We start from the raw sequence: 22791 nt of genomic DNA, 5'->3' as shown, positions 1-22791 counted from the left end.
AGTGGGACAAAATCGTGAAGTGGAACAAAATTTATTGGATATTTTAAACTTTTTTAACAAATTAAAAACTGAAAAGTGGGGCGTGCAATATTATTCGGCCCCCTTGAGTTAATACTTTGTAGCGCCACCTTTTGCTGTGATTACAGCTGCCAGTCGCTTGGGGTATGTCTCTATAAATTTTGCACATCAAGAGGCTGAAATTCTTGCCCATTCTTACTTGCAAAACAGCTCGAGCTCAATGAGGTTGGATGGAGGGCATTTGTGAAGAGCAGTTTTCAGCTCTTTCCACAGATTCTCGATTGGATTCAGGTCAGGACTTTGACTTGGCCATTCTAACACCTGGATACATTTATTTTTGAACCATTCCATTGTAGATTTTGCTTTATGTTTGGGATCATTGTCTTGTTGGAAGATAAATCTCCGTCCCAGTCTCAGGTCTTTTGCAGACTCCAACAGGTTTTCTTCCAGAATGGTCCTGTATTTGGCTCCGTCCATCTTCCCATCAATTTTAACCATCTTCCCTGTCCCTGCTGAAGAAAAGCAGGCCCAAACCATGATGCTGCCACCACCATGTTTGACAGTGGGGATGGTGTTTTGAGGGTGATGAGCTGTGTTGCTTTTACGCCAAACATATCGTTTTGCATTGTGGCCAAAAAGTTCGATTTTGGTTTCATCTGACCAGAGCACCTTATTCCACATGTTTGGTGTGTCTCCGAGGTGGCTTGTGGCAAACTTCAAATGAGACTTTTTATGGATATCTTTGAGAAATGGTTTTCTTCTTGCCACTCTTCCATAAAGGCCAGATTTGTGCAGTGTACGACTGATTGTTGTCCTATGGACAGACTCTCCCACCTCAACTGTAGATCTCTGCAGTTCATCCAGAGTGATCATGGGCCTTTTGGCTGCATCTCTGATCAGTCTTCTCCTTGTTCGAGATGAAAGTTTAGAGGGATGGCCGGGTCTTGGTAGATTTGCAGTGGTCTGATACTCCTTCCATTTCAATATAATCGCTTGCACAGTGCTCCTTGAGATGTTTAAAACTTGGGAAATCTTTTTGTATCCAAATCCGGCTTCAAACTTCACCACAACAGTATCTCGGACCTGCCTGGTGTGCTCCTTGGTCATCTTGCTCTCTGCACTTGAAACTGAACCCTGAGACTATCACAGAGCAGGTGCATTTATAAGGAGACTTGATTACACACAGGTGGATTCTATTTATCATTACCAGTCATTTAGGGCAACATTGGATCATTCAGAGATCCTCACTGAACTTCTGGAGTGAGTTTGCTGCACTGAAAGTAAAGGGGCCGAATAATATGCACGCCCCACTTTTCAGTTTTGAATTTGTTAAAAAAGTTTAAAATATCCAATAAATGTCGTTCCACTTCACGATTGTGTCCCACTTGTTGTTGTTACACGCCCGCCGCTAGGTTCAGATAGGGGCGAGACAGGTTACATGAATTCTTTGGAATCCTGGGAGAACTGTTACTCAGGGCGACCATAGACCATGTGCTGCAGCTTCTCTCAGGCACACAGGGGTATTGACCCTCAGGCACAGACACGTAGGTTGTTTCATTTGCTGATCAGACACACTTGACAAGAGTCCTCATAAACGGTAGAACAGTAGCATTTAGTAAGAAGCCACACAGCCAGTGCAAGTTAAGTCTTATCAGGAACAGGCTCCAGTGACAAACAGTACAGTTTCCTTAGCAGCACAGCAGTTGACAGTTTTCCCAGTAGTACAGGACAGCACAGTGTTCTAAGGCAAAGGCACATTAATGAATACAGCATTCTTTACAGCACAGTGAGATGGAGGGGGGGGGGTTTGCTGAGGGAGATGATCCCTGTGACACCATTTCTTATTGTCCTTATCTTTCTGCTTGACAATACTCTGCACTGCTAGTTCAGGAACTCTACCTGACCTGTGCTTAGCTTCACTCCTGACTTGAATCCTTTTCACTTGCAGGGGCGCTTCTGTCAGATGCAGAACATACACACCACCCTTTTTCTTCGGCTCCAACCAGACAGTAAACAACTTCCCCACAATCCACCTGGGGCTCTGCTAAAACCCTCCCTGTCTCCTGTGACTGTCTTAACCCCTCTAGTTGCTGGATGCTTCTGGAGCACAACACTTCCTGTCTCGTGTGCTTGTGTTACTTCTAATAGTTTGCTGAATGCTTTTAAAGCAACAGCACTACTTCTGCAAGCCACACTCCTCCCTCCTTTTTGAATGTCGTCCTCGACATTTGTCATAATTGGTCAATCAGCATCTCTTCAGCTGGAACTTTTTGTACGTCTTCAACCAGCTCTCTCTCTATGCTTTAACAGTTCTTTGTTTCTACAAAGTATTTTAAGGAAAATCAAAGCATGAAAACAAGTCTTTCCAGTAGGCAACATTTTCCATACAGCCTCTCGGCGGTGAATGCCATTCAAGTGGGCTTACCTGGTCCGCAGGCAGAGATACCTGTGTCCAGTCGACAGTCCTTGGCACTTGACTCGGTTCACCAAGTGTCTCATACGTCAGCATCATGGGCCTCCTCACTTCTCGAGTCGACATCCTCCTGGTGGGTTGTTCCTCAAAGACCACGGGTTCTTCGGTCACAGAAGTTTCTTCCGCTGCACTCATTTCCCGTGCTTCCTCAGATACTCTTGGAGCTGCCTCTGTAAGTTCCTGTACTTCTTCTGAGTCGCTTGTTTCCGCAAGGTCTGGTAATTCCTCTCCTCCTGAGTGTCGATCGGTCTCTTCAGGGGCCGGTGTTCGATCATCAGACTTGAATTGGACTTTATCTGTATTCCTTGGTATGAACTCTGGAGCCTCAGGACTAAGTCCACTCTCCTGAGGATGGTACATCCCTCTACTTGCCGGTCCAAGAAATACAACGGTGTGTTCTTCTCCATCGGAACTTTCAAGGTCACTATCCACCTCCGGAGCTTCAGTCTGTTGTGGTCCCTTAGAAGATCTCGGACGATGTTGGTCTACTTCTGGAAAGTCTTGTTGTGGTGGGAGATAATCACAGGGTAATAGTAAATTCTGATGGACTATTCTGGTTTTCTTGTCTCCCGTTTCCAATCGGAGTTCATACACTGGGCTGTCATCAGCTTTCCTCTTTACGACCACATACACCTTGTCTTCTCAGTACTAACGAAGTTTTCCTGGACCGCCTTTCTCATGTACGTTCTTGACTAGCACCCGTCTTCCCGGTGCCAATTCTGCTCCATAACATTTTCAATCATAGTACTCTTCAATCAATCATACTCTTGCTCTGTCCTTGCGTAACCACTTTGGACGCTATGTTGTATGCCTCTGCCATCCGTTCCTTCCATTTCCGAACTTACTCCGGATACGTTCTGTAAGTCTCTGACACCAGAGTATCGAACATATTGTCGATTGGCAGTCTTGGCTATCGTCCATACAATAGGAAGAAGGGAGAGTAATCTGTTGCATCGCTCTTTGTACAGTTATAGGCATGTACCACTTTTGACAAAGAACTCTTCCAGTATTTCTTCTCATCAGCTGTTAAAACACGCAACATCGGCAATAATGTCCAATTAAAACCTTCCACTTGTCCATTACCCTCTGGGTGATAGGCCGTTGTGTGGGAGATCTCTGAATTCTACAGTACTTTCCTAGCTTGGCAAAGAGCTGGTTCTCAAATTCTCTTCCTTGGTCGTGGTGTAACCTCGTAGGGAACCCAAACCTCAAAGCAAAATCATTGAAGATCTTCTTTGCCGTTGTTCGACCTGATTTATTGGTGGTGGCATATGCTTGAGCAAATCGAGTGAAATGGTCCATCATCACCAAGATGCATTTGTAACCACCCTTGCACGTCTCAAGATGTAGAAAGTCTATTGAGACCATCTCAAACGGATATATAGTTCTGATGTTGCCCTTAGATGCCTGGGTTGATGTGTTGGGACATTTATCTTTCAGACACCCACACTCCCTGGTCAAGTACCTCACAATATCTCTCTGCATGTAGGTCAAGTTGGTTGTCCTTTCCACTCCCAGGTGTCCCATGTTTTTATGGAGTTCTTTGAAGACCAACCTACGGAATACTCTGGGTAGTACCGACTGCCGGTTTTGTCCTCCTTTACGATACAGGATACCGTCTTCACTGAGGTAGAGCTTCGTCCATTCTTTAATTAAAACAGATACTGCTGGTGACTCATTGTCTGTCTCCCGTTTATTTGGAAACCGATTTTGGTCCACATAAAGTAGTATTCAACCAATTATCTGATTTTCCCGTTGTGCGCTACGGATTTTCCCTTTTGGTAGTTGTTGAATAGACCGGGGGTGATCTTGTTCTCCCGCTTTTATGGTTGTTTCCACCGTCAACGGACACCACAATTATGTGTCTTCCTCCTGATAAGCTTGTACTGCTTGAGTAGTGCTCTCAATTGCTTCCAGACTGAATTCCTCCGAGCATTCTTGCATGAACTCCTCAGGATCTAGTGGCATTCTTGACAATCCGTCAGCATCCACATTGCATTTTCCTGGCCTGGCCTTGATGCTGAAATTGAAGTCAGCTAGATCAGCGACCCATCTCTGACCCATTGCATTCAGTTTGACTGTAGTAAGGACATAGGTCAAAGGGTTGTTGTCAGTGTATACCTCAAACTCTTTGCTGTAGTAGACATAATCTCTAAATCGTTCACAGATAGCCCATTTCAATGCCAGGAACTCCAATTTTACGGAATGTAGATGGTAATTCTTCTCGGCGTCTGTCAATGTTCTAGAACTGTAACCAATGACTATCAATTTTCCATCTTGATGCTGATACAGGGCAGCTCCCAGTCCAACTTGAGAAGTGTCACAATGAAGAACAAATGGTAATTTAAAATCAGGATATCCCAAGATGAGTGGTTTTACTATAGTAGTCTACTAGTTCTTTCAATACCTCCTGGTGGTCTGCTGTCCAGAGAATGGGCTGTTGAGACGAAACGGCATTGTTTCTTTTAAGCCCGGTCCTACCCGCGTTCTTCTTTTTCTCCGTGGGTGTTGTCGTCTCTGTTGTCCCCCCCAAGAGGAGGTATAGTGGGGCGGCAATCCTGGAGAAGTTCCAAATGTAAGTACGATAGTAGAAGAGGAATCCTTATATGTACCTCAACTCACCGACGGTAGAGGGCCGCTTGTCGTTTAAGGCCAGTACCAGAGTGATTTCTGCTGGGTCCATGGTATATCCTTCTCCAGACACAATTTTCCCTAGAAATCGGACTTGCCTTTTGAACAGTTCACACTTCTTTGGGGTCAACTTAACTGTGTGTTGTTGATACCGTTGTAATACGGTCCTCACGTGTTCAACATGCTCCTGGAAGGTTTTGCTGTGTACCACATTGCCATCCAAGTACAGCTAGCAGATATCGTCCCTCAATCCTTCTAAACATGTCTCCATGCTCTTCTGGAATTCTGCTGGAGCTGAACTAAGCCCAAACGGTATGGGGATCCACTCATATAATCCCCATGGTGTGATGAATGCTGTAATGGGTCTACTGGACTCTTCGACAAACCCTTGGTGGTATGCCTTACCCTGATCAAGGACAGAGAACCAGGTACTTCCTGATAGGCTATCCAGCATATCTTGGATCTTTGGTATTGGGTGCCGATCAGGTACTGACTTTCGGTTTAGTTCCTGGTAATCACAGCAGAGTCTCAACGTACAGTCCTTCATCCGAAGAAAAACAATAGGAGAGGAATAAGATGACTTCGACTTTTGGACCCAACCTCTGTTGATTAGGTCTTGTAAATACTCTTTCACTTCACGGTGTAATGGTTTTGGCACAGACATGTAACTTCTGGTTACTGGGGTAGTGTCTTTCAAATTGATTTTCAACTGCAACGATGGGATACAGCCTATATCAGAGTCATCTTTGGAGAAGGCATGCCAGTCTACTCTCAGCATCTGTTTTGCTACCACTCGCTCTTCAGCACACAAGTGTTCCAGGGGTACTGGGGGATCCCAGGACTCCGAGGTGGGTCATGCAATTTCTTCCCCTGGGCAACTCCTGTTCCTTGGTGGGGAGACTGAATTCACTGTAGACCCCTGGGCGGGTCTCACACTGGCTGGATATACCGTTTTAACGGTTTCAATGTGACCTAATACAGTCTTTGGATCCAGTCTGATATTGTGTTTCGTAGTATTCATCACCGATACTGTCACTCAACCAAACCCACCCGTAGGAATCGTAAGCACAGTCTCACCTTGAACTAGGCCTTCCGGAAGTTCTGAGGAGTCTTTTGGCACGAACAGTCTTTTTCTGGACTTTTCTTCCCAGTTCTACTCGGACTCCACACCGCACCCCCACCATTTGGTTTGCAGGGATGATGGCTGGGTGCCAGCCTACCTTAATTTTTATTAGGTCCATTGTATTCTGTGCTTTCTTTACTCTATGAATCACATTTTCCACCACGATGTAGGGTATGGCAAGCGATGTGGCAATTGCAACCACCACCAGCGTCCCTGACTTGTGTTTTGTGATGACCTCACTGAATTACATTATAATCCAGGATAGGTTCATCTGCCACGTTCTGATCACTAGTCACGAGAAAAGGTACCAAAAGCTCAATGGTGTTTCTGTTCTTCGTGGCCCTCAGTTGGAAAGTCACTTCCACCTAGCCTATGAAAGGGATTTGGGTCTGGTTGACAGCTTTGCCGTAGAGTTCCACTGGTCCTAAGAGTTCTTTTAGCGACCGAAGGCAGGTATGTGGCAGGTAGCACCTTCTCCATATCACGGTTACCAGTCTACCCGCACTGGCAACCTCCTGTCTTTTAACCCAAACGACCGTGACCATTGGCATTCCTTGGCATAATGTCCTTTCTCACCACATCTTAGACAGTGGACACACATCATACTCTGATTTGATGAACGGCACGCTTCCCACGCTGGGTATCTTCTGTTTTGGAACCCACTCCTGGGTCTGAGGGATGCAAGTTCTGGCCCAGAACGAATCAACGTTTTCATCTCAATCAACTCGGCTCGCAGTTTTCCTATTACTTCCTCCCAGTCAGCGCTGGCGGTTCTCTCTTTTGTTGGTGATTTAAGGTTCCCTCTCGGAGGCGGCACTGGAGGGTCTCCATGATGATCTTCGGACTGGCCACTGGGGGTCTCCAACTTCAGCTGACTCATTTTGGTGATTTTAGGAGCAGAGCCTTTCTTTCTCTCTGACTCCAAACTAGCTGCCTCATTCATTTTTTCAATTAGGACTTCGTCCAGAATACCAGGATCTTCTAGGTACTGTTTCAGCTGCAACTTGATGTCTTTGCTGATTAACCCCATTCCCAATGATCACAAGAACTTCTTCTGGATTAGTCCAGCATCAAACATCTCTTCTGCTTCTACATCTCTGGATGCAAACAACAGTCTGTCCTTCAGTTCAATTGCTCTGAACAAGACACCTTGGGGTGATTCATTATTTTTCTGTGAGAGGTTAATGAGACGGTGGAACAATTCTGAAGTACTCTCTTCTTTATAGTGCCCTTTTAAAATCATCATCAACTGCTGCAAGGTCAGTTGACTCTTCATTTCTAGCATACTCCGGAGGTTCAGTCCTGGGCTTATCACTTTCACCACCCCCTCAACGATCTCATCTGACTGGTAGCCTTTCTGTAAGCCTGCATCGATCTGGTGTAACAAGTTCATATAAGACAGTCTCTCTTTCTGTTCACACTCTCCAATCTGTCCCAGGATCTTGAATTCTTTCCTTATGGTGATTTGTGGTATTAGAGAGGACTGTCTTCCTGATTTATCTAACATGAGCAGGTTAAAGGTCATGGCAGAGTCTGTCACCCGTTCAGAGGTTTTGGTCGATTTCTGCAGGGCTGTTGTTAGGGCTTTGAATTGTTCTTTCAATTCCTGTAGTTCTGTCTGTGGATGGAGGTTCCCTCTTTTGGTAATTAGTGCTGCCCCTCCATCCTCCAAATTCAACCTGGTTAGAAACGTTGTTAGTTCCTGGAGGAATGTCCCCATGACGTCTTCAGCTTCTTTCTCCCCCAGCTCATCCATTTTTGCATTAATGGCAGCTAACAGTTGCCTGCGGTTGAGTGCTGTAGAAATCTGTTCTTCTGATATCTTTATATGTTCTGCTACTGAGTTTTCTTTAGGGCTGGTCCCCTTTAATTGGTGTAGCAGAGTTGAGTTGAGATGGTGTGCTGCTGTGTTTTTCCAGACACTTTTCCTCTTCTCCCTCTACATGCTAATTCCCACTCAGGACTCCCCGTATGGGCCACCAATGTTACACGCACGCCACTAGGTTCAGATAGGGGCGAGTCAGGTTACATGAATTCTTTGGAATCCTGGAGGAACCGTTACTCAGGGCGACCATAGACCATGTGCTGCAGCTTCTCTCAGGCGCACAGGGGTATTGACCCTCAGGCACAGACACGTAGGTTGTTTCACTTGCTGACCAGACACACTTGAAAGAGTCCTCATAAATGGTAGAACAGTAGCATTTAATAAGAAGCCGCACAGCTAGTGCAAGTTAAGTCTCATCAGCAACAGGCTCCAGTGACAAACATCACAGCAGTTGACAGTTTTCCCAGTAGTACAGGACAGCACAGTTCTAATGCAAAGGCACATTAATTAACACAGCATTCTTTACAGCACAGTGAGATGGAGGAGGGGGGGGTTTGCTGAGGGAGATGATCCCTGTGACACCATTTCTTATAGTCCTTATCTTTCTGCTTGACAATACTCTGCACTGCTAGTTCAAGAGCTCTACCTGACCTGTGCTTAGCTTCACTCCTGACTTGAATCCTTTTCACTTGCAGGGGTGCTTCTGTCAGATGCAGAACATACACACCACCCTTTTTCTTCATCTCCAGACAGACAGTAAACAACTTCCCCACAATCCCCCTGGGGCTCTGCTAAAACCCTCCCTGTCTCCTGTGACTGTTTTAACCCCTCTAGTTGCTGGATGCTTCTGGAACACAACAATTCCTGTCTCGTGTGCTTGTGTTACTTCTAATAGTTGCTGAATGCTTTTAAAGCAACAGCACTACTTCTGCATGTCACATATATATATGTATATGTTGGCCAAAATATGTATAACCCGATGGGCAAGGGAAATGCAGCAGATCATAAAGTCAGCCAAGTGTGCCAGACTCCCACCAGGCAAGACTTCCGTCTTCACCAGGAAGACGACTCTCCATCTCTTCCTCCTACTCCCTCTCCTCCTCCACTTCAGCCCATCCATGCTGAACATACGAGATAAGTGGGACAGCTCCTATCCTTACAACTGGGATATCCCCTGATACTATCAGGAGGTGCTGAAGTTTGTCAGGGAACATGAACTGGAGGGACTCAAGCCCGACTTGTGGAAAGAAACCAAAGACAATCCATAAGCTTTTCTAAGCCAAGGACTAAAGGGAGTCTATTCCATGGTTCCCTGTGGCCACAGCCGAGACTGTGTTGAAAAACAAGGCTTCTAGCAGGATAACCAATGGGTACAAAGACCTGGCATGGATGGCTATTCAATGTGATCTGCCCCTGAAAACTTTCATGCATGCCCGTGGACTGTGTAACACCAGATACTGCCCGAGATGCCCTTTCACTGAGGAAACACCCTTGCATCTCTTCTGGCACTGCCCGTTCACACAAGCCCTGTCCAAAAGAGCAACCTAAAGCTCACTTTGTTGCTTTATGGACTATTTCCTGGGGAACATACCATACGGGCTATTTAGGAGGCCTGGCACCTTATGAACTGTGTTAAGGATGCTTTGTGGCTAGCCAGAATACACTTGGTTATGAACTGGGAGAATATGTCCATCCAGGACTGCTGCAGTCTGATCCACAGCCTGCTTAGGGACTATAACATCACAAACGGACCAGATGTCGATGAAGAAGAGGACTAATACCCCTCTCCTTCCCCTTCTCTCCTCTATATGTACAATGCGTACTTTCTTTCTTCATCTCCACTGGGTCCACATGCAAAGCTTCCTCTTTTTTAATCATCTCAAATGAGAATAAGGATGATCCCTCTACAGTAAGAGCAGTGAGACTATGGAACTCTCTGCCGCATGATGTTGTAATGAGTGATTCACTGTTAAAATTTAAGAAGGGCATGGATGCCTTTCTTGAAAAGTATAATATTACAGGTTATAAATACTAGATTCCTTGATAGGGTGTTGATCCAGGGAACTAGTCTGATTGTCGTATGGAGTCGGGAAGGAATTTTTTTCCCCAATGTGGAGCTTAGTGTTTGCCACATGGTTTTTTTTGCCTTCCTCTGGATCAACAAGTTAGGCTATGGGTTGAACTAGATGGACTTAGTCTTCCTTCAACCTTAAAAACTATGTTACTATGTAAATTTAATCAGTTCTCTCAATTCTTTCATCCAAATCATTTATAAAGTTTTGAACAACATAGGGCCCAGGACAGAGCCTTGTGGTTCCCCACTTAAGACTTTCTTCCTGAATGTGCAACCATTTATGACCACTCTTTGGGTCCGATCACTAAGCCAGTTATGAATCCACCACAGGTGCCATGTCCATTCCATAGTTGGTAATTTTTTCAATAAGGATGGTATGAGATATGTTACACTCACGCCGCTAGGTTTAGATAGGGGCGAGACAGGTTACATGAATTCTTTGGAATCCTGGGGGAACCGTTACTCAGGGCGACCATAGACCATGTGCTACAGTTTCTCTCAGGCACACAGGGGTATTGACCTTCAGGCACAGACAGGTGGGTAGATTCACTTGATGACACCAGACACAAGAGTCCTTATGAACTATTTAACAGTAGCATTTAATGAAGCATGTTCAGTGCAATTTAAGTCTTTTGGGCAACAGGATCCAGTAACAACAGTACTGTCTCCTTAGCAGCACAGTAGTACACAGTCTATTCAGTAGCACAGTACAACACAGTTCTTATGCACCCGCACGCAAAGTGCTCCCACCAGCAGTCCCTTGTCCACAGTGTCACAGGCTTTTTACCTTCTAGTGAAAATCGTAACTAGGCTGATAGACGGCGATTTAGGGGAATAATAATCAGATAGGCGGGCATTGCTTAGCGTCCCCCGGACGCCAAGCCTGTTGAAAACCAAAAAGATAAAACTACTTTTCTCTGCAATAAGATCTCTACCATGGGCCATATGTTACGAATCCGGGTGGTGGAACCTCTGTGCTGCGGTGCAAGGAGGGACCAGAGGGGCGTAACTAGGTATCAACTCGGACCGACCAAGGTCGCACGGAGGCTCAATCGACTCCGTGAACCAGGGAAGGACCGAGCAGAGGGACCAGGTGCTACTCTGGGCCAGTCCTTGTATGAGAGCACGTGACTCCCACGGGTCAGAAGGCAGGGACTGACCGGTACAGCAGATGAGCACGGCAGGCAGGCTAACGGGTGATCCGGGTAGACGGACTGGCAGACACCACGGGTAACTGGCAGGAGCCTCCAGGTAGGCACGGCAGGTAACTGGTACGTTCTTCGGGTAGGCAGGCAAGCCTGGCCCATAGACAGACTGGCGGGTTTGGACCGTAGGCAGACCGTCAGGCTGGAGAGTGTACTTGCCTGGCGGAGACAGGTAGTCAGGCTGGCGGACTGGACTGGTAGTCAGGCTGGCGGACTAGACTGGTAGTGAGGCTGGCGGACTAGACTGGTAGTCAGGCTGGCGGACTAGACTGGTAGTCAGGCTGGCGGACTAGACTGGTAGTCAGGCTGGCGGACTGGACTGGTAGTCAGGCTGGCGGACTGGACTGGTAGTCAGGCTGGCGGACTGGACTGGTAGTCAGGCTGGCGGACTGGGCTGGTAGTCAGACTAGCAGCGGGACCTGAGGGCTGAAGCAGAGTTTAGAACACAAAGCTACAACCTTGCACGGGCACCTCCATTTTGGAGGAGGTGCCTTTTATATGAGAAGTCCTCCGGCCATTGGCCGGGGACTCCTTAGGACGGCATGCGCGGCCCCTTTAAGAGGGAGGGAGCGCGCGCGCGCCCTAAGCACAGTGCCCGGGAAGCTGCGCGCGCCGGCAGCAGGAGAGCTGGAAGACACCGGGCCAGGAGCGCGCCGGTAAGGGGGACGGCGTCTCTGCCTGTCAGGGGGCAGAGACACTGATGCTACACCATACAGGTAAGTATAGATTTACTTTTCTATAACCTGTATGCCCATAGTAGCGGTCTGATATCTCCCAGGGGGTGACATATTCCCTTTAAACAATTCCAATTGTGGAGGTTATTATTATTCAAAGATATATTGATTAAAATCACCTTTTGTTCGTGGGAAAACCCCTTTAAGTTAGTCTGACATGTCCCATATTGTTAGTCAAATTGTCCCCCATTGCCCCATAATGTAACAAATTACCCCACAGTGTCCCCCATTGACCCCTAATGTCTCCCATTGCCCCATAATGTGCCTTGGAAAGTAACACCAATTCTCCCCTCTCATGGCCCTCTAATTTAAATGATACATTTCATCTTCAACTCGTCCATGGGGCACTTACTGGTGCCCCGACGTCTTTGCTGTCAGTGTGATGAGGTCAGCAGCGTGCTGAACTTATCACACCACTGCACGTCGGGGAAGGGGATGATGGGTGCTCCTCTGCCCCAGTCCAAGCGCCCAAGTGTTCAAATATATTCTCATCTGAATACATTTGAATATAGGAAGAAGGAAGCTGACATCTCCCGATTCCTGCAGGAATAATAAAAATTTATTTGCGGTGCATTAGCAATGTTCAACTGCTGCAATGATCTGTTATATCATGAATTCCATTTTTTCGATCAAAGAAAAGTATCAAGACACTGCATTGCAGTTACTAGGTTCTGAACAGAGCACGAGGCCAAGGATGGGAACTGATATATGAAAGACTGAGAAGTGGGCACTGCTTTTCTGCTTTTCATTACTCTTTTCATTACTGCAGGGACATTCTCAGAGCCAAGTTCAGATCATTTACTGTGACTTAATCTGCAGCAGAAAATACCTAAAAATGGAATCTATTTGAGAAAAACTTTTAAGCAAATCTTTAGGGACCTCTTCTGGTAGTTTTTAGAATTACATTTCAATAACACGATCTACAGAAGTGGTCTGCTATCTCCAATTCTCAGTACCCTTTGGCAATGTTTTGACAATGTTCTCACATTTCTATGTATTCTAATTGTACATTGAACTATTAGAAAAGTGATGTACAAACTATGATACAGTCAATGAGTATATCTCTTTTTTTGTACATTGCATGCAACTGTTATATGCGTAGTGCATTGCACTAATATCGACTTGGCATGCCAAAATTATTCAGGCGCTGAATGACACTTTTCTATAGGCATTATATGGCACTTTTGTAGATGCAGGATGGCAGTATTCAATAGCAATGCATTAATAGCATTTTGTGGATCCTCCATGGCAATATTATCATGCAAATATGAGGGCAATGTATTTAGGCTGTGTTGATTAAGTCTAAAATATATATACTTTTTTTTTAATCCTTGGTTATGTATCTCCATTATTTCTAAAAGAGTTTTGAACACATCATCATCATCACTGTCCTCATTGGAGCTCACAATTTAAATCTCCTATCAGCAATTCTTTGCAGAGTAGTAGGAAACCAGAGAACCCGAAGGAAATCCACACAAACACAGGGAGAACATACAAACTCCTTGCATATTTCCTTGGTGCGATTTGAACCCAGGACCCCAGCACTGCAAATCAACAGTGCTAACCACCAGTCACTATGCTGCCCATTTCCCCAGTGCTAACCACTTAGCTACCATTTTGCCCATTATCAATGGATGTATACAAATTATGGGCAATATTTAATGTGGAAAAAGGTCTGAAATGATTCTTGTTCTCATGCAAAAAAAACCATACCAACAACTGGGATTTCAACAGGAGCGTATAGACTTTCTATATCTGATATTTATATATACAGTATATTTATATATGCATACATATACAGTGGGTACGGAAAGTATTCAGACTACTTTAAATTTTTCACTCATTGTTTCATTGCAGCTGTTTGGTAAATTCTAAAAAGTTCATTTTTTTTCTCATTAAAGTACACTCTGCACCCCATCTTGACTGAAAAAAAAACAGAAATGTAGAAATTTTTGCAAATTAAAAAAGAAAAACTGAAATATCACATGGTCATAAGTATTCAGACCCTTTGCTCAGACACTCATATTTAAGTCACATGCTGTCCATTTCCTTGTGATCCTCCTTGAGATGGTTCTACTCCTTAATTGGAGTCTAGCTGTGTTTAATTAAACTGATAGGACTTGATTTGGAAAGGCACACACCTGTCTATATAAGACCTCACAGCTCACAGTGCATGTCAGACCAAATGAGAATCATGAGCTCAAAGGAACTGCCCAAGGAGCTCAGAGACAGAATTGTGGCAAAGCACAGATCTGGCCAAGGTTACAAAATAATTTCTGCAGTACTCAAGGTTCCTAAGAGCAGTGGCCTCCATAATCCTTAAATGGAAGAAGTTTGGGACCACCAGAAGTCTTCCTAGACCTGGCCGTCCAGCCAAACTGAGCAATCGTGGGAGAAGAGCCTTGGTGAGAGAGGTAAAGAAGAACCCCAAGATCACTGTGGTTGAGCTCCTGAGATGCAGTAGGGAGATAGGAGAAAGTTCCACAAAGTCAACTATCACTGCAGCCCTCCACCAGTCAGGCCTTTATGGCAGAGTGGCCCGACGGAAGCCTCTCCTCAGTGCAAGGCATATGAAAGCCCGCATAGAGTTTGTTTAAAAACACATGAAGGACTCCCAGTCTATGAGAAATAAAATTCTCTGGTCTGATGAGACAAAGATAGAACTTTTTGGTGATAATTCTCAACGGTATGTGTGGAGAAAACCAGGCACTGCTCATCACCTGCCCAATACAATCCCAACAGTGAAACATGGTGGTGGCAGCATCATGCTATGGGGGTGTTTTTCAGCTGCATGGACAGGACAACTGGTTGCAATTGAAGGAAACATGAATGCGGCCAAGTACAGAGATATCCTGGATGAAAACCTCTTCCAGAGTGCTCTGGACCTCAGACTTGGCCGAAGGTTCACCTTCCAACGAGACAATGACCCTAAGCACACAGCTAAAATAACAAAGGAGTGGCTTCAGGACAACCCTGTGATCATTCTTGACTGACCCAGCCACAGACCAGACCTAAACCCAATTGCGCATCTCTGGAGAGACCTAAAAATGGCTGTCCACCAACGTTCACCATCCAACCTGACGGAACTGGAGAGGATCTGCAAGAAAGAATGGCAGAGGATCCCCAAATCCAGGTGTGAAAAACTTGTTGCATCATTCCCAAGAAGACTCATGGCTGTACTAGCTCAAAAGGGTGCTTCAACTCAATATTGAGCAAAGGGTCTGAATACTTATGACCATGTGATATTTCAGTTTTTCTTTTTTAATTTGTAAAAATTTCTACATTTCTGTTTTTTTTTCAGTCAAGATGGGGTGCAGAGTGTACTTTAATGAGAAAAAAATGAACTTTTTAGAATTTACCAAATGGCTGCAATGAAACAAAGAGTGAAAAATTTTAAGGGGTCTGAATACTTTCCGTACCCACTGTATATACTGCCTGATCTCAGTGATGTGAAACCTGCAGAGAAAGCTCCAGCACTGATAGTGCTGAGAGGTTTTGTTTATTGGAGCAGCAATGGGGCAAGTTTCAGGAATGACTGGTAGAAGATTGGCGGGAAACGGTTATTTCCATCCTCTAACCTGTCAGGTGCTACTCGTTGAAAAGGGCAGCTAAGCCGCTTCAGCGAGGCCTGGGAGTGGACGTGTGAAAACCTCTGAAACTTACTGGCTTGTGATCAAGAGATAGAAAAGACCTCTATGTACTGGTCTCTCTAACAGGGTCTGAGAGACTGAGGCTGAACTTTGCTGCTATAACCTGAACGGGTGAAACCTGTACTACTCAAAGGACATTTTACTACTTTATGGACATTTTTGTTTATTTTTACCATATGCCAGAGAAGGAATGTATTATTTTGTTTTGCTGGAAGCGTGACGAGCTTATATAAACCTTTCTGCTTGCATAAAGAACTGTTGGTGCCTGTGTGAACGCTATCAAACTGCTTGAAAGTGAGAGAATCCTCAAAATATATATATATTGTGACAAAGTTTTCTCCCGAGCTGCACCTATTCTTTGGAATGCTCTACCCCAAGAAATTAGGATGAACCACAACAAGGTGCGCGTGTGCCCCTAGTAACCCGCTGTTTATCATGGTTACCAGCCTGCTCCTGCTTCAGCAGGCTGGTAACCAGGAGCAGGACATCGTGGAAAGATTCTTTCCATGATGTCGCTGCTCCCCTGATCGTTGGTGAGCCTGCCTGTTTGACAGCTCACCAGCGACCACATAGCGACGCAGCAACGATCCCTGACAGGTCGTATCGTTGTCGGGATCATTGCAGCGTTGCTAAGTGTGACGGGGCCTTAAGGGTTGTAGTTTTCAAGCAGCTTTCCTTAGCGCCTCCAGATTTGGATTGTAGGTGACTTCTAGAGGCACCCGGTTGTTTTCTTGCTTAGTTTTGTAATGTAGGAGATGATTCCTTGATATTCTGGTGGCTCTTGTAATCTGGTTCTCAATTGTTCTTGTAGTCACCTACAATCCAAATCTGGAGGAGCTAAGGAGAGCTGCACAGAAACTACAACCCTTACTACAAAAAGATGCCCGATTACAATCCATATTTCCAGACCCCCCACTTCTGTGTTTCAGCCAGCCCCCAAATTTAAGAAGCATCATTGTCAGAAGCTCCCTGTCATCTTCACCAGCTACAGGTACCTTTCCCTGCAACCAGAAAAAATGTAAAACCTGTCCTTTTATAATGACCACTGTTACGGATCCGGGTGGTGGAACCTCTGTGCTGGAATGCAAGGAGGGACCAGAGTGGCGTAACTCAGTGCCTACTCGGACCGACCCTGGTCGCACGGCGGCTTAGTCCACTTCATGAACCAAGGAGGGACCGGGCAGGTGGACGAGGTGCCACTCTGGGACCGACCTTGTGTGAGAGCAGGAGACTTCCACGAGTCAGGTGACTGAAGCTGACAGGTACAGCGGATGAGCACGGCAGGTAGCCAGATGGGTGATCCAGGTAGGCAAGTGACGCGCCCCCTGGGCCGTGGGGTACTCGGCAGCCGGGCCACTGGCTGCTGGGGGAAGATATCAAGGTGGCTGGCCCAGTCCGTGACCCAGGGCGGTCAGTTAAATGGGGGAATATTTTTATATGGGGATTTTTGGTATTTTTCGTGACGCCACCTGTGGTGTCTGGTGAGGATCACCAGCGCTGCAACAGTCCTCTGAGGCAGATGGTAGGGCAGCTTGTGATGGAACGGCTCCCCACAGGTGGAGCGGGCCTCAGGGCAGTGTAGGGGAAGATGGAGGAGGTGCGCTGGGCGTTGTAGTGCAGGGAGGGAAATGGTACCGGCGAAATGAAGGAGCGGAGGCAGTTAAGTGCAGTCATCCGAGTTTACTCACAGTTCCGTTCAAGTTCCTCAGGTGCACAGTACTGATGCAATCCTCCCGTGTCGCACTGCGTTCACCGGGCAGGGGTTTAGTCCTTCATCAGGCAGCTCAGGTGTACCTGGCGGAACCCCACTTTCATATGTACCTTCCTAGACAGACTTCACGCTGGGTCTTTACTCCCTCCTGCCCTGCGCTTCCCACTGTGAATCCTGTTCGGGTGCTGCGAGGTCCCCCCTGTCCGTCGAAGTTGCTCAGACCTGCTCGACCTTACTTTTAATTGAAGTGAGAGTTTGGCTCCCGCTATAGAAGTCAGAAGCCTCCGGTTTTTCCAGCCGAGGCTTGAAGCATCACGACTGGGCCAGGGGTCGGTCCCCTTCTTATGGCCTAGATCCTCCTGACACTTGGCAGGTTCGGGGTATACGGGTGCCGCCTGCACTCGCCGTACCTCCTAGGATCCCCTTTTTGTAGAACGGAGCCTACTCCCTGCTCCCCTCCTGGGCCTCAGTCCTGGGTCCTTGTAGTGGAGCAGAGCTCCTAGAGAGACTCTGCTTCCAGACTGCTCCTCTGAACAGTCCCTTCTGTCTGATCTGCCACCCTAAGATGGCTTTCCTTTATATATCTCTTATGATGGTGCTTCCTCTAAATACTTCCTCCACCCACACCCACTACTGGTTCCCCCTACCTTTGGTTCCCCCCACTCCAGCCAGGGACAGGGCTCAGCAGCTGTGCTCTGCATGTTGCCCCTCCAGCCGGCCTGGAGCAGTGTAGTGTTGGATGCAGGTGTTTGGGGTTCCGTGCAGCACTCCCTCCTTACCTGAGTGAAGGGAGGCACCACACCTCTGAGTGAGGTGCAGTACCTCTGTGGTGACTGAACCCTCAGGGGTGCCACACAAGCAGGCGGACACAGTAGGTAATCTGACAGGTGATCCGGGTAGACAGGCTGGCGGGCACGGCTAACAGACAGGCTGGGGGGCACTGGAACCTGAGGGCTGAGGAGAGTGTTAGCACACAAACAACAACCTTGCACAGGCACTTCCAATTTGGAGGAGGTGCTTTATATAGGAGTGGTCCTCCGGCCATTGGCCAGGGACTCTTTAGGATGGCACGCGCAGCCCCATGCACCTAAGCATGGTGCCCGGGAAGCTGCATGCGGTGCGTGCAGCAGCAGCAGGAGAGCTGGAGGACGCCAGACCGGGACCACGGCGGTGAGGTGCCCGGCAGGAGGCAGAGACGACGACGCTACAACCACAGACAAGATAAAGATCCCCAATTCACATCAGGACTACAAGATCCCAGGTACTTTCAGCTGTATCACATCTAATGTAGTGTACCTAATTATATGTACAAAAATGTCCAGCTGGGGGTCTGCATGTAGGGGAGACAGGGCAAAAACTTAGGACAAGGATGAATCATCATTGCCACACAATAAAAGAAAAAAGAATAGATATACCTGTGGCCAAGCTTTTTTGTTTCCCTGATCACAGCACCACAGACATGAAATTATTGGTATTAAAATGTAATTTCAAATCTCAGAGAGACAGAAAAGTTTGGAAATATAAACTCATGGTGACCTTTAACAGCAGGAATGAATGTGTCGCATGGATTTATGTCAATTTACATCAACTAAGGAATGTGGTTCTCAGAACTGTGGGGTCATCACAACCATAGACCAGACCTCAGTCACAGGGCAATAAAACGTTCATACTCCTTATCTATAAATTGCTAAAATATTTACAGCCAGAACTGTTTATCTCTCTTCCACAGTAATAGCTCTGCTTTACGTCACCTGTCTCATCTATTGCATTAATTCTGTGTCCTATTGTGTATAAATATGCAACTCTTCAGATTTTGTGTTTACTCAGGCCTCTTCATCAGGCATAGTATGTCTTGAAAGCTTGCACCTTGTTACCATCTTTTCAGTTAGCCATTAAAAGGTATCAACCACTGAGGACTCTCAAATCTAAATATTTTTCTATCTACTGGCTAACACGGTACAAAATTATATATTTTTCCTACTCAGGAATAGGACTGGATGTTGGTCCCCATCTATTTCCTGGGACAACACAGCTCCCAAACCTACCTCGGAGGCGTCAGTCTGAACCACGAACTCCTTAGTGAAGTCAGGTGCTACTAAGACTGGCTGTTTACATAGGGCGAGCTTCAACTCCTGGAATGCCATCTCCGTTTCAGGGGACCACTTGGCCATCGATGTCTTCGTGCCCTTGAGAAGTTCAGTCAGGGGGACGGCTATCCTGGTGAAATTCGGGATAAATCGCTGATAACACCCCACAATTCCTAGAAACAACCGAACTTGCTTCTTGGAGTTCGGCTGCGGCCAATTTCGGATAGACTCCACCTATTTACTTGCAGCTTTATTTCGCCCCTACCGACGATGTAGCCCAAGTATTTTGTCTCTTCTTTCCCCATGGTACACTTTTGTCCTACCTTCCTTAATGCATCCAGTGCCGCCTGGACCTCCTGTAAATGACTTCCCCAATCCGGGCTGAATACCTCAATGTCATCCAGGTAAGCTGCGGCGTACTTCTTGTGAGAGACTAGGATCCGGTCCATGGCTCTCTGGAAGGTAGCTGGGGCTCCCTGCAGACCGAATGGCATCCTGGTGTACTGAAAGCTCCCATCAGGAGTAGAGAAGGCCGTATTCTCCTTGGCACTTGGGGACAGTAGAATCTGCCAGTACCCTTTCCTTTCCATGGTGGTGATATATCTGGCTGACCCTAGCCTCTCAATGAGCTCATCGACGCAGGGCATCGGATATGCATCGAATTTTGACACCTCATTCAGCTTCCTGTAGTCATTACAGAACCGCCATTCTCCATTCGGCTTTGGCACCAGGACAATGGGGCTGGACCAGCCGCTCTTTGACTCCTCGATGATGCCCAGGCTCAACATTCTCCTCACCTCTTTGGAGATCACCTCGCAGTGGGCTTCAGAAATCCGATACGGCCTTTGATTCACCCTCACATGTGGCTCCATCAAGATTTCATGCTCGTCCACCTGCGTACAACCTGGCATCTCTGAAAACAGGTCCCGGTTCTGCTGAAGCAGCTCTCGGCACTGTTGCTTCTGGGCCAGTGACAGTGTCTCTGCCACTGTGACATCCTCGACTCGGGCTTCAGGAAGGGCCTCCAGGCACATAGCTTCCACCGGCTCCCTGTCTCGTCAAGGTTTGAGAAGGTTAACATGGTACACCTGATACGGCTCTCTTCTTCCTGGTTGGTGAACCTTGTAGTTGACATCACTCAACTTTTCAACCCCCTCATATGGCCCTTGCCACTTGGCCAAGAATTTACTTTTACCAACACCCGGTCTCCAGGGCTAAACTGTCTCAGACGCTTGCCTGGGCCTCTTGTGCTTGAAGGAGGCTCTCTCTTACAATCAGCATCTCCCTCGCGATCCGGTCTTGCATCTGGGCCACATGCTCTATGACGCCTGGTCGGGTGTTACCTCGGCTTCCCAAGTCTCCTTCGCAATGTCCAACAGTCTCCGAGGGTGTCGTCCGTAAAGCAACTCAAAGGATGAGAACCCCATAGAGGTCAGGGGAACTTCCCTAATGTAGAATAGCATGTAGGGGAGTAAGCAATCCCAGTCTCTCCCATGACCTTTTTAAGCGTGGACTTTTGAATCTCTCCACCAGGCCGTCCGTCTGCGGATGGTACACTGACGTCCTGAGCTGTGTAATCTGGAGAGTCTTACACAACTCCCTCATCACCTGCGACATGAAAAGAGTTCCCTGGTCTGTCAGGATCTCCTTTGGCAGGCCGGTCCGGGAGAAGATGTGTACCAGCTCTCGGGCTATAATCCTGGCAGAGGAGTTTCTCAATGGTACCGCCTTGAGGTACCGTGTTGCATAGTCCAGCACCACTAGGATGTATTGGTGACCCCTGGTGGACTTAACTAAGGGCCCTACAAGGTCCATGGCAATTCAGTCAAACGGGACCTCTGTAATGGGTAAAGGGACCAGGGGACTCCGGAAGTGGGACACGGGAGCTGTTAGCTGGCAAGATCGGCAGAGATTAACAAAGTCTCGTTGACACGCAGGCCAGTAGAACCTCTGCAAGACCCGCTCTTGGGTTTTGTCTACTCCCAGATGCCCCACTAAAACATGCGAATGGGCCAAATCTAATGCCCTACGCCTATAGGGACCCGGAACAAACAACTGCTCTATCACTTCCCCTCTTGGTTTAGTGACAAGATAGAACAGCTCCTCATTTAAGGTGAAATATGGGAACCTGGTGTCAGACCCTGGCTCTTGAGCAACCCCATTTATTACAGTCACACTGTCAAATGCACCTTTTAACGTAAGATCCTGCATTTGTGCCGTACCAAAATTCCCCCAGAAACCCCTAGTTCAGGAATCTCAACCTCATGGGTCCCTGTCTCATCCTTGTCGCCAGCAAGGACACACAGGGGGAACTCACCCGCCTCTGGCTGTAATGGGGATTCTTCATGGACGAACCGGGTCCGGTCTGAGCTAGTGGGCACCCCTGCCTTTCCTCACAAGTCTCAGAACAGCCAGAAGTCCCGCCCGATTATAACCGGGTGTAACAAGCCCTCAACCACCCCGATCTCATGGGACTCAGCCCCACAGTTAGTTTTTATTGTCACTTGGGCAAAGAGGTAGTCCTTGACGTCCCCATAAATACAGCGGACGCCCACGTACTTCCCTAGGATCAACTGGTGGGGAAGTGTGGCCTTTACCAGGGTCACCAAACTTCCTGAGTCCAGGAGTCCCGACACTAACACTCCATTTATGGTCACGGTACATGATTGTGGCCCCTCACAGGGCTGATAGTCCACACTACAAGCGGGTTAGGCATAGTATGAACAGCGTCTTCCTACGCTGCAGTCCATCTGCTCGGAGGACATAGGACAATGGGCGGCTATGTGCCCCGGACTGTGACACCTCCAGCAGATCAAGTCTTTCCCAGAGGTTTTTGGCAGACCCTCAGCGACCCCTTGAAACCTCGGACTCCCCTCAGTGGAGGCTCAAATACCCCTCATTTGGGACTCGGACTCCCCCTTGGTTCCCCAGTATGGGGATGCAACACCTCCCTGCTTCCTTAGGGACCTCTCGTCTCCACCTCTATCACCTTACCAGTGACTTTGTAACAATATACAGTACAGACCAAAAGTTTGGACACACCTTCTCATTTAAAGATTTTTCTGTATTTTCATGACTATAAAAATTGTACATTCACACTGAAGGCATCAAAACTATGAATTAACACATGTGGAATTATATACTTAACAAAAAAAGTGTGAAACAACTGAAAATATGTCTTATATTCTAGGTTCTTCAAAGAAGCCACCTTTTGCTTTGAAGACTGCTTTGCACACTCTTGGCATTGTCTTGATGAGCTT

The sequence above is a fragment of the Phyllobates terribilis genome, unplaced genomic scaffold (assembly GCF_046119375.1).
Source record: "Phyllobates terribilis strain yellow unplaced genomic scaffold, ASM4611937v1 Scaffold_1__5_contigs__length_1240528914, whole genome shotgun sequence".
NCBI classification, from domain to species: Eukaryota; Metazoa; Chordata; class Amphibia; order Anura; family Dendrobatidae; genus Phyllobates; species Phyllobates terribilis.
This window is presented reverse-complemented; position numbering follows the sequence as displayed.